Below are 18,546 nucleotides of genomic sequence, written 5' to 3' on the forward strand. Positions count from 1 at the left end.
TTAAGGCTGGGCACCTTAAGTAGAGTGCAGCCTGGGTATCCATATATTTGTAGCTATGTGGTATAGGAAGCTGCACAGAAAAATCAAATCACTTGATTGTAGACAACAAGATCTGTTGCATTCTCTTGACAAGAAGTAAGGAAGAGACCAGGTAAGCAGGCAGAGAATGTTGGGGTAGAAGAGTAGGATTCGATGGACAGAGCTTTGTAAGCAGATTTCCAAATGTGGGTGCTGTGGGTTTGGAAAGCAATTCACTAATGAGGAGAAGCAGTGAAACAGACAGCTGTTGGCAGCATACAATGGGTAAGGCAGGGTAGTACACGGCGCTTAGCAGTATGAACTCTGGAGCCACACTGTGCCCCCCCCATCCCACTTCCCACTGTTTGACAGCAGACAAGTTATGTAACTACTCTCTGCCTCAATTTCCTCATTTGTAAAATAAGGATTTATTAGTGTTGAGCTTACAGGGAATTATTGTGTTAATCTTCAAAGAGGGCTAAGAACAATGCCTGGAACCGGGCCAGAGTTCTAAATCAAAATGATTAAGTTGGAGCAGAGAATGGCCGGGTCAAGGAAGGGACAATATTTAGGGATTCAGTGATTCATGATTGGCCACATGATAGAAGGCAGGAAAGGAAAATGAGGCCATGAGGGTGCCACAGGCTTGGAAGATGGGAGGAGCTGATGGACAGGTGAAAAGGCAGAAGAGGTTGGCAGACGTAAGATGGGGACAGTGGCCATTTGGATGCTGTGATGAGGGTAATTTCCAAATTTCACTTTCTGGAGATGGACCACGTGAGAAATGGCAGGTGCCAAAGCATAGTCAGACGAGTGACAGTGGTCGAACACTTTGTGGATGGATCTGACTGTAGCACGAGCCCTGAGGGTTGGGGACCTGGGAGGACAGAGGATGCCAAGTGGCTGTTCCAAGAGGTATTGAAGGTCCCAGAGACTGAACAGCCAGAAGAATAAAAAGCCAATGTCAGGATTCTGTATCCAGCTTGTTTTTTCCATACATAGGCATCCTCTGTCCTCTCCCAGTTCTAAGGCACCTGTTTATCTGATGTGTCATTGGTTACCAGTATGTGAACGCATCACTTCTGACTCTGTGCTGTTGACTCACTGCTGACAATGGTCTCTTCAAGTCTCTGTTTTAATGCTTGCAAAATGGGACTCAGCATATCTGCCTAGCTGAGTCTCCAGGATACAGGAAATAAAGTATGTAGAGCACTCAATGTAACCTAATGCCGAGAAAGCCTTTAACATCCCACGCGGGTCTTGTGCACAGAGCTGGACCATATTGTTCTCCTATACAACACTGCTTTAGTCTGTTTTCTGCTGCTATAATTGAATACATAGACTGGGAGAGTTATTATAACACAAGTGTATTTGACTTATTCCCAAGGCCGGTAAGCACAAGTCCAAGACCTTGGGGTCTTGGAGAAGGTCTCTGAGCTGCATCACTACATGGTAGAAAGCCCAGCAAGAGCAGAGGAAACAGAAGTACAATCAGAAACCTGTTCCCCAGGTAACTCATCCACTCCCTCTTAACCCAGTCGCCTCTTAAATGCGCCCAGTGCTTAATACCATCACGATGGCAATTAAATTCCAACATGATGGGCTCGGCAGTGTGGCCTAGTGGCTAAGGTCCTCGCCTTGATCCCATATGGCTGCTGGTTCTAATCCCGGCAGCTCCACTTCCTCTCTATCTCTCCTCCTCTCAGTATATCTTTCTAATAAAAATAAAATAAATCTTTAAAAAAAAAATTCCAACATGAATTCTGGAGGGGGTTTGACTCATAGGACATCAACATCACAAAGATAAAACAAAATCATTGTACGGCAGGCAGAATATCAGACATCCCTTTCTTAGCTACTATACCATGTACAGCTTCATCCCTGCTCATGCCAGCTTTCATAGAGATAAGATTTAATGGGAAGGGAGCTAAACTGATCTGAAGCCAGGAGCCAGGAGCTTCTTCCAGATCTCCTACCTTCTTTTACTTTAAGATTTACTTATTTTTATTGCAAAGTCAGATATGCAGAGAGGAGCAGAGACAGAGAGGAAGATCTTCCATCTGATAGTTCACCCCCGCCCCCCAAGCAGTTGCAATGGGCTGAAGCTGAGCCAATCTGAAGCCAAGAGCCAGGAGCTTCTTCCAGGTCTCCCACACAGATGCAGGGTCCCAAGGCATTGGGCCGTCCTCGACTGCTTTCCCAGGCCACAAGCAGGGAGATGGATGGAAAGTGGGGCCACTGGGATTAGAACCAGCACCAGTCCCGGGGTGTTCAAGGCAAGGGCTTTAGCTGCTAGGCTATCGTTTGGGGTCCTCCCACCTTCTTGCAAAATGTCTATTATTCATGAAATCCTGTGCAAGCTGAGCTTGGAGGGTGACCACTCCACACCTCCAAGTGCATATGAATCAGTCAAAGACTACACCAACTTTGACACTGAGCAGGATGCTCTGAATGTTTAGACAGCCATCAAGACCAAAGATGTGGATGGGGTCACCATCATCAGCATGCTGTCCAAAGCCACAATACTGCCTTTGCTTACCAGGGGAGGACCAATAAGGAGCTTGCCATGATCCTAAAGTCAGCCTTATCAGGCCACCTGGTGATTTGGGGGCCTATTGAAGACACCTGCTCAGTATGATGCCCCCCAAACCGAAGAGCTCTATGAATGGGCTGGGAACTTAGGGGACTCACTCACTGAGCTCATCTGATCAAGGACCAACCAGGATCTGCAGGAAATTAACAGGGTTTACAAGGAAATGTACAAGACTGACCTTGAGAAGGACATCTAGGACATCTTTGGGGACTTTTGCAAGCTGATGGTGGCTCTCACAAACGATAGAAGAGCAGAAGATGGTTCTGTCATTGATTATGAGCTGACTGATCAAGATGCCCAGGATCTCTTTGATGCTGGAGTGAAGAGGAAAGGAATTGACATCCCCATGTTGATCAGCATCATGCCAGAGGGTGCCATCTCTAGAAAGTGTTTGATAGAAACAAGAACTACAGCCCTTAGAACATGCTGGAGAGCATCGAGAAGGAGGTCAAAGGAGATCTGGAAAATGCTTTTCTGAACCTGGTGTTCTGCATTCAGAACATGCCCCTGTATTTTGCCAATTGGCTGTACAACTCCAGGAAGGGCAGGGGCCAGGAATTCTATCTAGGTTTCCCACATAGTGCCAGAGGCCCTGGTACTTGTGCCATCTTTCACTGCTTTCCCAGACACATTAGCAAACAGCTGGATCAGAAGTGGAATAGCAGGACTCAAACTGGCGGAGCCACAGCTCCAAGTCCCACCTTCTTCCATTCTAACAGCACCCAATCAAGAGTGGGCCTTTGATTACTCAAACAGTGCCCCAGGCCTATAACAGGTGCCTTCTAACAGTCTCTTCCTGAGATGCTTGATGGATCACTACGGTACATTTCCCCTTGCTCTGCAGTGAGTAATACAGTTAGCTTGTATGAGCAGGCACAAGGAGTCTGTTCACTTGGTTTGTCACCAAGTAAGCTCCAAGTGAGAGCTACTCATAAGCAGAGGAGACAGAGGGAAGGTGTAGTTCCCCAAAGAAACTGCCTGCCTGAGAAGCAGCCTGTCAGGGCTTTTGTAACAAGGGTTAGGGAGGTGTCTGGAACACAGAAAAGGCTGAACAGCAAGGCTCTGGAGCAATACTTCAGCAACAGACACCTTCATGACTTGTGTGTTCACATAATTGTGACTTGGAATTCTTGCAGCTTCCCCTGTCTGTGGTGGTGGACGGCTTTCCTGGAACAGCCTCTGAAAAATAAGCTCAAGGAGTAAACTCTGGGATTCTCTGCCACACTCTTGCCTACATTCTACACTCCTAGTTATACTTGTTTAACCACAGACTGATTCTTCCCCTCGCCTCCAAGATATATTATAAGGCAGAACTACAGAGAGAAAGGGAGACAGAAATCTTTCATTCATTAGCTTTCTTCTCCAATGGCTATAGGAGCCTGGAACTCCATACAGGTCCTACATATAAATTCCAGGTGCCGAGGGCCTGGCCCATCGTCTACTGATTTCCCAGGCACAACAGCACGGAAATGATCTTAGAAGTAGAGCAGCCGGGACTGGAACTGGCATTCTTATGAGATGCCAGGCGCAGGTTTATAACCCACTACACCAGAACACTAGCCACTCCTGATGGTCTTTGGCTGAAGAACACTAACATTCCTCAATATGTATAGCTACAGTTTGGAGGAGTTAGTTTAGCGTCTTCTGATGCTGCACCATGCTCACAAAATATAAACATTCTCTTTACCATCGATGTGAAGTTGGAAAGGCTGAGATAAGTCTCTTTGAATAGTTCTGAAATTCTGCTTTTTAAAATGTGACATATCCAAAGGGGAATAAATTCCATTCAGTTATTCTGTATTATTTTTTTTAATTTATAAGTATATTAAAAAAACAACCCATTGATAAGCCCATGCACAGCCACTGCTCTTAGATTTTGTGGTAATGTAGTAAGTTTCAGAACAATGCTAAACCCATGTGTTCTACATTAAACCAATGACATTGGGTTGGTTTCTGAAACAAAGCAATCTTGGTGGTATTGTTAATCTCCTCTGGGATCACTCAGTACTGAGTGGAAAAGCATCTCAAGGTATTACAGAGTATTCTTCTTCTATCTAAAATTCCCTGTACAGCAAGTGCTAGGTTATTATTTGGCTCCTAATCACTCGGCCCTTGTGAGTTCAGCATGTCCCAGATTTGAAATGAAACGTTTTAGCCTTGTTTCTGTAAAGGCGTGTTCCTGATCAAGTACAATGAGAAACTGCCCAGAACGGAAGGGGCACGTTCCCAGGACCATGGGGAAAGACAATGACCTTGGTGTTAGGAAGGGTCCTCAGATGCAGTGGTCTAAGGACAACTACCCCTCCCCCTTTTTGTTCTCTCCTCCTTGTATCCAATATGAAGTTTCTTTTTTATTCTAAAATTCCAGTCTGCTACTGTATTTGAAGACTCTTGCTCCCTAACAGATTGCCCTTTCATTTGACATATTTGTTATATTTTGGTCTTTCACTAGGAAATAAATTTAGTAAGTGCTCTGTGAGCATCTGTTTTATCCAGGATATAATAATTAGCATTGTAAAGGCTAGATAAATACAACACAGCTTTGCCCCAAAAGGAGCTGGCAAATGAGTGAGCCAGAGAAGGTGCTACAAGATGTACCTGATACACTGCTGGGACAAAGCAGCCAACAGCTGGTGGGCATTCTGGGCCTGGTTAATGCCAAATTTGTGTGAACTGTACCAGTATGCCAGTATAGTTGCTGCTGCTGTTTCTTCTTTTAAGCGGCAGATCAGGCCACTGCACTTGTAGGTAAATGAGGGGGCTGAGACCAGATGGTTTGGGGGAGGGAAACCAGACGACCTTTCTGGGTCAGAACAATGCATCCACCAGTGTAGGAGACATGAGCTGGACTAGTTAGCATCGGTCACTGCATACCAGTGCAGCTAGGCTTGGAGGGCCTGCCTGGCAGGGCTAGGCCACATTACCTGCCAGTGAGTGTCAGGACAGGGAATGGGCCATATTGGGTTGGGCCATGATGCTAATCAGCACACTAGAGAATGGGTTGGGGAGCAGATTCTGTGAGGGATTTGTGGGCTCACCTCTGTGGGCCTGCAATACCTGCTGGTTTGCTCAAGAGCAAGGGGTGGTACTGGGCTGAACTTGGCATGACCACGGAATTCACTGGAACTGGGTTTGGGAGGAGGCTGGGCTGATCCAAGCTGCAGCACCCACAGGTACACCCACGAATTGGGTTTGGTGTGGGCCAGGCCGCAATATCCACCAGTATACACAAAGACTGGAAGGCAGACTCTGCTGGGTAGGGGCCTAGCACCCACTGACATGCAAGAGATCCAGGTCTGGAAGTGGGTCTGGTAGGGGAACTTGGGGAACTCCCCTACTGGACTGTACCTCCGCTGCTGAGTACTTGAGTCAAGGCTGGGAGTGGGCCAGGCCTGCCAAGTTTGGGCCAAACCATAGTACACTAGCATGTAGAGGATCTAGAATGGGGTGTGGGTCATGCTGGGCTAGGCTATCACAACTAAGAGTTTGCATGACAGCCTGGGATGGGGGCAGCCTGGGCAGGACTAGGCTGTAGCATCAAATCTGATGGAAAGAGAAAAGCAGTGAGGGTTGTTCCCAGGGTATTGCTTGAGTGATCTTGATAGTTCTGAGATGTTGATTTCATCGCTTCTTGTTCTGCAAAGCTATCATTACAACCATGGACCAGAACCTCAAACACCATGTGGGTTTCCATAGTTGGTACTAGTGAGAGCTCAAAATGGGATCCCTAGAAGATGGACTGGCTTTCTTTCTTTCCTTTGAAAACATTATTTATTCAAAAGGCAGAGTAGGAAAGAGAGGGAAGGGCAGAGAGAAAATCCTTCCATCCTATGGTTTGCTCCTCACATGCTCTAACAGTTGCGGATTGGCCAGCTGAAACCAAGAGTCTGAAACTACATCTGGGTCTTCTACATGGGTGGGGCCTAGGTACTTGGGCTACCATCCAATGTAGTGGCTTAACCTGCTTTACCATAATGCTGGTCCCAGAATGTACTTGCTAGTTTCTTGGCTTTATGAGGTATTTGGAAGGCATCCCCTTGGGGTTTGGACTTTAAGAGCAGACAGAAATTGTTAAAACCTCAGTATCTACAGAGCACACGGAAAATTAAGATTGGCAATTTCCTAGGTAGAAGTTTCAAGAATATGGTGGTTATAGAAGTCAGATTATAAATCATTGAGAAGTGAGTAGGCAGTTAAAAATGGTGCAGTGAGTATAAGTAATAACAACAATACTAGCAGTAGAGCAGATTTTACTTTCATCTATTTAAAGCAAATGGGACTGGCTGTGGTTCAATTAATTTGAAGAAAAAAAAAAAAGCAGCCAGAACCTGGAATCATTTTTAAAAACTCAGAAACAACCTTAAGCATTATTTGAATTTGAAATACTATAATTGTGTAGTCAATTGATACACAACAGGCATTTGGGTTAAAATCTGTGATTTGAACTCTGTATTGCATTTGCTGAATGAACCATATTCATAAACCACTGTGTGAATGGAATCCTTCTAGAGATTTGCAATATTCCCCAATTTTTCACACTAGCTTTACTGATGCCTAATTTCGCAGCAATTCCTCCCAGTAATTCGCTATTATGGAGTCCTCCTGAAGCATTCAGAAGGGTCAATGAGTAAATCGCTCTCCACTCTTTTTTTTTTTTTTTTAGAGTATTTGTCTTTTTATTCCATTTCTGCAAACTTTAAATCACCTCCTACATTGTCCAATTATCTTTCAGAAAAAAATGTTCATTTGTAGTTCCAATATTTTTTCATGAGTCCTTCTTTTTTTTTTATAGCTCTCCACTCTTAAAGGAATATCTTGAGGCGAGCAGGAGGGGAGAAATGAGAGGGCAGCCTTAGGGGGTCTATGTATCAACTGTTTTTGCTTCTAGGAAACCGAATGCAGATTCCCTCCCTCATACTCAGGTCTATGCAAAGCATGTAGGATCCACTGCTTGACCCTTGCTCCAGGAGAGAATCAACATGTGACCCAGAAATAGGCCAAGAGAATACTTAATTTTCACAGCTGCAATGATTGACTGACAGATGGGCACCTGTCCTATGTCTGGCCAGTGAGAATCATGCCTGGGACTGTTCCCAGTAGTATTTGAAAAGAAAATGCTTTTTAATCTCCTATCCCCTACCACTAGGGTCACTAGCCAGGAACCATAAAATCCTGTGTGAATACAGCACCAACAGAGAAAAACACAACCTAGAGCTGTCAGGAAGGAAGCCAGCTGATCACTTTTGGAGCTTCTGGATCCAACCACACCTGAACTCTACATGAACACACCCTCATTATATACAAAACTAAGTTCAAAGCCCATTTCCTATTCTCAAGAAGCCAACGGTGGTTAACTCAGACTTCGTGGTTATGTTACACTTACATCACATTCAAAAACATAAAAATGCATTTCCCTACTTAGATATGCCTTGTCTGTCTCTAGGTACCTCTATTTTCCCTTTCTATTTCCTGTTGTTCCTCTGGACTCTTCTGACTCACTACAAATGGTTAAAGTGTTTTTTCCAGTCTAGAAAGATATTTCCGGCCTAAGCCTACAAAAGACTTGATATACAAAAGCACAATATTTGAGCCGTGGAAGCTCTTTTCTAATGAAATCTGCTCTGGATTTCCTGAAGATAAGTGGCAGCTGCTTGGGTGGAGGTTGGAGCATTCAGGCTGATTACCTGAGCTGGGCTCTTGTAGCTGCACATTCTCAGATGGGTCCTGTGTGTAGAGGGCCCAGACAGAATACAGAACAGAATTTGGACAAGCCTAATGATTTTTGAAAACGATTGTCAAATTTTGTCTAATTGGCCTGTCCTACCAACATGATTATTCAGGATGATGAGAAAATTTGTTACTTTGAATTGGAAAAGAAAACGTAGAAAGACAAGTTTGATACCCTCTGTCTTTTAACAAGTGATGTGATTTATGGAGCAGAAGCTAGATAGGAAACCAAGGCAGTCAGTTCACCAGAGCAATAGTTTCATCTTGACTTAATCAGAAAACAGAACAGCCTATCTGGGGAGAATGCTCACACAAGCCATTACTGGCAGCAGCAACTCAGAAGACAGATGAATAACTGTGGGTTAAGGGTGAGCAGAGATGAGAAGGAAATCAGTAAGTTCCGTGCCTTTCCCACCATCATCATTGGGTTTAATACTCCAAGCACCATGCAAAGTGTGCCAGATGCACCATCTCTTTCTATCTTCACTGTGACCACTGAGAGGTACTGATGCTGTGCCCAAAGGATGAACAGGGTTTGCTCAAGGTCACATATCTGGTAAATGGGAAAGCCAGCGACACCCTCAAGTGGATCTGTCTCCAGAGTTCTTCAATACAAATTAAGTTTGTGAAAAACACTGGGAAAGGAGGTGCTCAAATGTCCCTAGCTAGGGTGTTGGGAACACCTTGGAGTTTGGTCTCCTGTCCTCGTCCTCACTCAAGCAGAATGACTGTGTGTGTGTGTGTGTGTGTGTGTGTCTGAACTTGCATCCTGTGGCTCATTACACCCGTGTGTGTGTGTGTGTGTGTGTGTGTGTGTGTGTGTGTGTGTGTGTGTCTGAACATGCACTCCAGGGCTCGTGATACCTGTGTGGAATCGTTTTGTTCAAAGGCCTTGAGCCCAGGTTCTCTCCTGCAATTTTTTAGTAGGTCTGTGAGTTAAGGAGAGGCAAGACTTACTTTTCTCTAGGCCCTTCCCAAAACAGAAAGATACAAAAGGTGGCAAATGCTCCAGGCTCATACAAAAACATCCTCAGTACAGCAGACTCCTCGGGACTCAATCACCAGGCTTTGGGCTTTAGCAGACAATCGTGCCTGGCCCTTGATCTTCCTACTTCCAACTTGAGTGGTCAGGGGCCAGAAGGGTTCCTTAAGAACACGATCAGAAAAGCTCATGCCTGCTGACCTTGTACTCTGTGCTTTGCGTGTATTATTCGTTCACAGCTCATAGTAACCCTCTGCAGGGGCATCACTATTTCCACCCCCATTAGGAGGTAGTTGAGAGACCTTGCTCAAGGTGACATAGCTAGGCAGAAGCACAGTGAGGATTTTAGACTCCTCTCATTCATACTCATAGCCTGGTACAAATTAGCCATATTCAACATACTAATGGACTGTGTTCTAATTTGTTTCCTTGTTTAGTGCTGGAACACGATAAAAGCAATTTCTAAGTGGTAGGACACTCAGACCTACCCACTGCGGTTTATTTATACCTTGATGCCGGTCAAGTTTACCTGTGTGCAAGACAAACAGCAAGAACAAGATGTTTTGATGGCTGTAACACAAGTAAATATCAAAGCAAATAGAGTGAAAAAGATACATTATCTCCAATCTCAAACATCTCTGTGTTAAGGAAGTTCAAAAACACTCAAAGAGGAAAAGAAGTAAATGAAAATTTCTGTAAAGATCCTGAAAATGCCTCCCAGCCAATTTCAAGCACTTTAAGGGGATTCATTTTGGCCATTTGTTTTGAATTTCCTCTTCCAGATGCAAAAGCAACATTAATCATATTTTCACCAAAAAAAAAAATGTTTTTTAGTTTTGTACCCAACAAGAGAGAGATATGATATAAAAGAAAATGCATGACTTTTGGAACCTAAAAGGGATTAAAATTCAAGGCTATGATAACCAGAGAAGCAATTTAAAAACATCAGTCCATGAGATGGACATTTAGCCTAATAGTTAACACAATGGTCAAAATGCCTACATCCCACATGAGAATACCTGGATTTGTTACCCAACCCTGGCTCCTGACTCCTGCTTTTTGCCAATGCAGACCCTGGGAGGTAGTTTTGATGACTCAAGTAATTGAGTTCCTATTACTCACCTGAGCCACCTGGATGGAGTTTCTGGCTCCTAGTTTTGACCCAACCCAGCCGTGGCATTTGCAAGCATTTGGGGCACGGACCAGCAGATAGGTACTCACTGTGTGTGTGTGTGTGTGTGTGTGTGTGTGTGTGTGTGTGTGTATCTCCTTGCTATATTCAAGCATGTAAAATTTTTAAAAGCCAACTCTGGTTTTGTGCTTGAAAGAGAACACCCTATGAACAAAATAAGAGTATAGAAGTTTCAGGTACGAACACATTGCAAAAACTGATACCACTGCATTTTCTGGTTCTGGTTTAAACTGCTCCTACATCAAACCAGAAAGCAGGTCTCAGAGCTTTGCTTTAAAAAAAACAAAACAAAACAGATATATTGTAGATCCTTTCTCAAGAACAGTTGTTAAAAAGGAACATTCTTTTGAAAACTCAATAGCTATCATTTTTCCTAGCTTTTTTTTTTTTTTTTGCCTTCTTTCAGCTTGTACTTTTGTCAAGTGGACAGTTGGGAAATAGATTGGATTTGAAATCCCATTTTCTCTTAAAGCTTTCAAGGATCACCCAAACACAGGTCTTACAGTCCTTCCTTTAACACAGATATAAGTCTGAAAACCAATGGGGTCTTTCTCAACATGTCAATAGTACAGTAAAAAAAGAAAGAGAAATATGTAAGAACCCCAGCTGTAGGCAGCTGCCTACGCTGCCTTGTACCTAGGCAAGTGTTACACTGCTGGGAGAAAAACAATCAAGACTGGAAGACATTCTGGGCCTGGTTAATGCCAACTCTGTGTTAATTATAGCAGTGTACAAGTATAGTTGCCCATTGTAATCTTTTTTTAAAACAAGATATATGGGGAGGACAAGAACCACTAGGTCAGGACATGCCACCCCAGCCCCCAGACCCTCAGGCAGACTGCAGACTGCCTGCAGAATGGGGTCTGGAGAAATACTGGAATGGAAATGGCTGACGGCATGTTTGACATAGGAGGAATGACTTCTGGGAGCTTTCATGGACCCAGCTACTATATTCTCACGTAAGTGAGGGGTGCTGAGATAAAGTGGTTTAGAGGAGAGAGGATGTCTGGGTCAGGCCAAAGCACCTGTCCTCATGGGAGACCTGTGCTGGGCTAAATAGCATCACTGTCACCTGCTAGTGTACACAAAATTTGGGGATGGGCAGTATATGCCTGTGAGTGTCAGGGAAAGGGGTGTGCCACATCAGGCTGCGTTGCAGCACCCACCAGAACATGAGAGAACTGCATCTGTGGACAGGTTCTATAGGGGACTTGTGGGCTCACCTCTGTGGGACTGTAGCACCTGTGATTTGCTTGGTGAGCTGAGGGTGGTGACAGGCTTAGCCAGGCTGGACCACAGAGCTTACATGACAGGAATCCACCTGACACTCATGGGAGCTGGGGCTTGGAGGAGGTTGAGTTGGGCCAGGCTTCACCACCCACCAACATATGCAAAAACCAGGACTGATGACAGACCATGCAAGGAAGCAGTGGCATGTGAGAACCTGTACATGTGAGATCCTGGGCCTAGTAGGAGGACTTGGGGAACTCTCTTGTTAGGCCACAGCTCCCACTGGGGAGCACAATATAGCTGGGGTTGGGAGCATCCCAGGCCAAGAAAGTCTGCAGCACCAGTCAGCATTTGTGTGGGCTGTGTCTAGGGGCAGGCCAGGTCAGGCTGGCTACCACATGTATTGGCATATGTGGGAGCTAGGTCTGGTGGTGGACCACGCTGGGCCAGTCCACAGCACATACTGGCACAACTGAGAGTAAAGAGACAGCTGAATTGGACCACAACACCTGCCAGTTCATAGTTCACATGGGGGCTGGGAGGTGGACCAGGCTGGGCTAGGTTGCTGCATCTGCAATTAAGACTGGGATTGGGCCGGACTGAGCCAGGCTATAGCATCTGCTGATAAATGCTGAGACTAGAGGCAGGCCATCTCAGCCAACAGATCTTGGAAAGATTTTCTCAACCCTGGTGCAACAAAGCCGACGATAACTCAAACTATCAAAACCACTCAAGTAACATCTTCAGAACACTCTTCCCCACACCGGGGTCTCTAAGGTGTCATCAAAGGTGTCATCCTTCCATCCCTAGGTGCTGATGCAGTTTGGTAGCAAGGAGCGGCCCTTTCCTTTTCCCTTCCTGCAGACATGGGGGAAAAGAAATTGAAACCTTTATCCCATCACCTTCCTCCACACCTTGACCCTTCCCACCCTAACTGGAAACCCACATGGGCGTGCATTCTTTTCAACTATGCAAACAATGCTAAACATTTTTTAAAAATCTGAAACAAACAAAAAGAATATATAACATTTCAATCTCTTTTGTATGAAAGGGTCTTTTTGAGAAATTTTTCATTTTTCTTTTTGAAAAAATAAGCGTACAGATAAATCAAGTTTATAGTTAGTTTCTTCTAGATATTTTGCAAAACAATAGAGGTTTTCTCTTTGGATTAAATTTTTTCTCTCCATAAAAGAACTATTGTTCAGGGCCAGATCTCATGATCTAAGCCATGGAGTGACCTGTGGTCACAAATTTGGAACACAGAGTTCATTTCGGCTTCTCCAGACAAACAGATCCCTTGGAAACCTGCAACATCTCCTGGTTCTTCATCTCTCCTGCTGGGGAGGAGGGGTACTCAGCCACTGGTTGGAATGCTTGGATGGAGTCTTACAGATGGGACTAACCCACAGACGAGCAGCAGAGAAACCATGAAGTCATCAGCCAAGTCCCTCAAGTTCTCCTTTGTGAGACTTTCAAAAGTTGTCCAAAGTTCTAGGAAGAACCATCTAGATCCTATTTGCATTGGAGCTCCTTCTCCCAGTATGATGAGTAATAGGCAGCACTCACAATTAAGTGGGTCTTGTTAAAGCAACATTCAGTGAGGGCGTAGTTTACCTGGCTTTTTTGAGTGCACACACATGCCTGTACGTACAAACACATGTGCACCTCACACATGCGAGGGCTTATGGCTGATATGCATTTTCTTAGTTAATGCTCACAGTAAGCTCCTAAGACTGGTAGCCATTCTTCTTCAAATTTTATTTTATTTATTTCAGAAGGAGGGTGAAATTAAAAGTTTAAAGAATTTACCAGAAGTCATAGAGCAGCAGACCTGGGAGCTGCACCCAGTGAATGTGACCCCCAGCTTCTGGGTTCTTCTCGATACCAACTCACCCTGATGCTAAGGCTCATCCAGGAGTTCTCTGTGTGATTCTTGCTGCTGCTGCTTGTCCCCATCAAAGCTCGGACTGAGGCTCTGTTTCTCAACACGACAGTGTTGGGAGGTGGGGCCTAATGTTGGGGTCATGGATCCAGAACCCCCAGGAAGGATCAGTGAGGGCGTTTATCAGGGATCTAGGCTAGTTATCACAGGAGTTTTGCCTTTTTATCCCTTCTGTGCACGGCCATTTCCCCTTGTGCTTTCCACCATAAGCTGATGCAGTCTGAAACCTCCATTAGAAACTAGGAAAATGCCAGAGTCATGCTCTTGGATTTTCCTGGCCTCCACATGCATGAGTCAAAATAAATCTCTATTCTTTATAAATAGCCCAGTCTTAGGCATTCTATTACAGTAACAGAGAACTGACTTAGATGCTTCTGCCAATGACATCACGATAGTTGGTCAGGTGTTGTGGCACAATGGGTAAAGTCACTGCCTGCAATGCTGGCAGCCCATATTGAGTCCTAAGTATTGTCCCTCCAATCTATCTTCCTGCTGATACACCTGGAAAGACAGACAAGTACTTGGGCCCCTGCCATTCATGTGAGAGACCTGGATGGAGTTCTGTGCTCCTGGCTTCAGCCTGGCTCATACCTAGCAATTACGGTCACTAAGGGGGGGTGAGATAGCAAAGGAAGATATCTCTGTCCCCTTCTGTCATTCTGTCCAAGAAAGAATGAAAGACAGGAAGGAAGGAAGGAAGGGAGGGAGGGAGGAAGGGAGGGAGGGAGGGAGGGAGGGAGGGAGGGAGGGAGGGAGGGAGGAAGGAAGGAAGGAAGGAAGGAAGGAAGGAAGAAAGAAAGAAAGAAAGAAAGAAAGAAAGAAAGAAAGAAAGAAAGAAAGAAAGAAAAAGAAAAGCATCATGCTCAAATAGAGAAGAGGGAAGATTTCCCTACAACTCTCCTCAGTCATTCACTTACTGTTTTCATTCATTTTGCTGATCATCTGAGCATCTGAGCATCTGAGCAGGTGCCAGATGAGGTGGCCTCCTGCGGCCACACAATGGGTTTTGGGTTGTACAGAAAGTGCGATAGGGTAATAGCGAATGTTTGAACAGGGTTACGGTAAGTGTGTCTGCTTTATATTTTAAAGTTTCATTGGCCAGTCTAACCACTCATAGCAAGTGTCACCAACTGACTGGTAGACATTTCTGCCAACTTTGGAGTTTCACACATTGGGTCTGGAAAGAGAAGCTGTCATTATGATCCCGTTCAACAGGTTTCTGGATTCTCAGGGAGAATTTTAGTGGCACCATTCCCAATCGGTGACTTACTTTTGAGGCCTAGATAGCCCATGAGTGGGTTGGAAAATGAATGGTCAACCAGCCTCTAGGCCATGTCCAAACTCTATCTAGTCTCAGTGTAAAACAGTGTGGGCCAAGGCTCCTCAGTGTTCACCAGATTCCTCAAGAGACTCCTAAGCCACAGGCATGCTAAATCCACAGTCCCTCTGCATGAGAAAGACACATGAGAGAACCCTTGACACTCAACTCAGACTGCAAAAGTGACGCCTTGGGATTAAAGCAAGGAAAATACTGAATACCTAGATTTTGAAAATGGAAATAACAGTGCTCAACAAATCTCAGTTAAATGAATGAATGAGAAATTATCCCATTCCCCTAACTGAGAAAACCAGGAGCCACATGTGTCTCACATTTGGAATGTGGCAAGGCTGAGCCACAAACCTAAACCTTTTCACTTTGATATCTGGACTTTCCACTTCAGCACATGTTGTTGTGTTAGTGAATATTCCAAGGAAACATTTACAACAAACACAACGTATTTGTTTTACCATCAGAATGCAACAGTGGTTGACAGCCACTAGTGCTAGGCAATCACACAGTACTCTCAGTAACCTGGTAAGGGAGGCATCCTCATTACCCCATCTTACAATGAGGCCACTGAAGCACAGAGTGGTTAAGTAATATCCAAAAATCACACAGCCAGATGTGGCAGTGACACTATTCAGTCTGAGGATCTGTCCACATAATGACGCACAGTATCTTAGGCTAACATGTAACACCTTGCAGCCTTTTATACCAGGAACTTACCAGGAACTCAGGGAGAGGAGACCATGGACAAGGGAGTTGGTAGGTTGGTAGGAGTCAAAACCAGAAAAATCCAAAAAATGTAAGAACCAAGAATAAAACTCAAGGGGGATAGCAAATGAAAGTAAAAAGATAGGAAAAGTAAAAACCATGAGGCCATCTAGAAGCACGGGACAACAAGAAATTTTACTAGTTTAAAATGAAGGAAAAGAGAAACAATGTGTTTTACCAGTTTAAGATGACTTGTTCTGTGAAACTTATGGCATTTTCATGATGATGACATAGTGACATGATTTCAAAATGGGCTATTCAAGTTCACTAGTATCAGCAAGCCTTCCTTAAAGAGAAAGACGAAGGAGAGTCAGAGAGTAAGAGACCATTTGCCGGTTCTCTCCTCAAATGCTTGAATCAGGGAGGGGGAGCTGAGGCCTGGAGCTGGGAATTCAATCCAACACTCTTGAGTTGTCATCGCTGCCTCCCAGGGTCTGCACTGGCAGGAAGCTGGAGTCAGCAGCCGGAAGTGGGAATTGAACTCAAACACAGAATTTTAACCAGCAGGCTAAATGTCCCTACCCAAATGTAGTTTTGTCATGTGATGGCTTCTACCTTTATAACTATGGTTATCCTTTTTAAGAAGATTTATGTATTTGTTTGAAAGGCAGAGTTATAGAAGCCAGATAGAGAAGGGAAGAGACAGAGGTCTTCCATCCACTGGTTCACTCCTCAAATGGCTGCATTGGTCAAAGCTAGGCCATGAATTCCAATGGGGTCTCCCATGGGTGGGGGTGGGAGTCCAAAGCCTTGGAACATTTTCCTCTGCTTTCCTAGGCACATTAGCAGGGAGCCTGATTGGAAATGGAACAGTCAGGACTCAAACTAGTGTCCAAATGGGATGCCAGCACCTCGGGGCAGAGGACGGGGACAAGGGGTGTGCCTCTTAACCTGATGGACCACAGCACTGCTCCAGAGTGATTACTTTTATTGCCATCATTAGGAGCTGTCTCCATGAGTTCTGACTACTCTCTATGAGGTTATTTTTATTTCTGTAGCAGGAATTTGTGGTCCTGCATCACCACTGTATTCTATTCTTCCCTCCTCCACAAAACCGAAGCAGGTTTTTCCCTACCACTGGTGGGGAGGAGGGATTCTGCACCCCATTTTCCCCAAATAAATTTGTTGTAACATATTTGTACATTTCATTGAGTCAACACCCTCTTCTCTCCGACACCCTCTTCTCTCCAACTAGGAGTGCTCCTAGCAATTGATTTCTGGTTTGTATCTTCTCAAGTCTAAGAAAGTATTCTTGGAGCCAGCACGGTGGCTTAATAAGCGAATTCTCTGTGTTATTGTGCTGGCATGCCATATGGACATTAGTTAAGTCCCAGCTGCTCCACTTCCCATCCATCTCCCAGCTTATGGTTTGGGAAAGCAGCAGAGAATGACTCAATGCCTTGGGACCCTGCACCCATAAGGGAGACCCAGAAGAAGCTCCTGGATCCTGGTTTCTGATTGGCTCAGCTCCAGCTGTTGCGTCGTTTTGGGGAGTGAACCCGCAGATGGAAAATCTGTCTCTCCTCTCTGTGAATTTGCCTTTCCATATATATTTAAAAACAAAAAGCCCTTATATTCCCCAAGGCCCCAGATAAATGTAATTCTGTATGAGGCTTTCCCAGAACATCCTGCTCATCTTCCCAAGTCTTCCACTGTCCTTCCTCCACATCCAGGGACACTTTGTAGCCACTTTGGGACAGCACAGGCACGAGCACACATGGCCATTATCGGGGGTGGGGGGGAGTTGTGGCTGTTGTCCCTCTGTCCCCAGTGCCTGGATTTGCTGCATGTGGACTCGTGCCAGGCATTGTGCTGGGTCCTAATGTTTTTGATGACTAGCAATATGGTGAATGTTGGAGAGCATGTTCTACCTCCCTGAGTGTAACAATGGTCACCAGCAGAAGTGGATTGGGTGTGTGTGGAAGAGGCTATTTGCAATACTCATTTTCCCTTTCCTCCAATGCCACAGATCCCTTCGGTTTCGGCTAGGCACATGGCAATACAGAGTTTCCCAGCTTCCTTTGCAGCCAGATGTCACTATGGGATTTAATTCTGCCCAACTGAATGTAAGCAGGAGCACTGTGTGTTATTTAATTTTTCTTTTCTTTTTTTCCCTTAAAGAGCCATTTACTTTCATTGGAAAGGCAGATTTATAAAGAGAAGGAGAGACGGAGGGAAAGATCCTCCATCCGCTGGCCCACTCCCCAAACGGCGATAATTCCTGGAGCTAAACCAATCTGAAGCCAGGATCCAGGAGCCTCTTCAAGATCTCCATATGGATGTTGGGTTCTAAGGCTTTGGGGCATCCTCTACTGCTTTCCCAGGTCACAAGCAGGGAGCTGGGATGGGAAGTGAAGCAGTTGAGACACGAACTGGTACCCTTATGGGATCCTGGCCCTTGGACTAGCCAAACGAGCCATAGCACCGAGCCCCTCTTTTTTGTTTTCTAAAGACCATTTTTATTTTCATTGGAAAGTAATTTCTTATCACTAATATAAAGAGGATGCTACTTGATAACATTACATAGATGTAATTTTAAGATCATGACGAGTTTCTTTCCTTCCTTGCTTTTTCTCTTTTACTTTTTGTGATAACACACTTTTGCCTTATTTTATAATTTCAGGCTTAATGCTCAACCAAATAAAGTGTTCAACAAGTAAAGGCTGATAGACTACTGTTCTGTAGGAATATGGACAAGAGATATAAACAGTAATCCAGTCATAGGGTGTCAATTTGACTTACACATTCTTTCTTCTTTTATTTTTAG

At 44.7% G+C, this 18,546-nt stretch overlaps 1 pseudogene; it reads left to right on the top strand.

The window, feature by feature from the left end:
- Positions 1 to 2,132: 2,132 nt before the first annotated feature.
- LOC101526634 (annexin A2-like) lies at positions 2,133 to 4,862 on the top strand (annotated as a pseudogene).
- The last annotated feature ends 13,684 nt before the right edge of the window (positions 4,863 to 18,546 follow it).

The sequence above is a fragment of the Ochotona princeps genome, chromosome 15, assembly GCF_030435755.1.
Source record: "Ochotona princeps isolate mOchPri1 chromosome 15, mOchPri1.hap1, whole genome shotgun sequence".
Lineage (NCBI taxonomy): Eukaryota > Metazoa > Chordata > Mammalia > Lagomorpha > Ochotonidae > Ochotona > Ochotona princeps.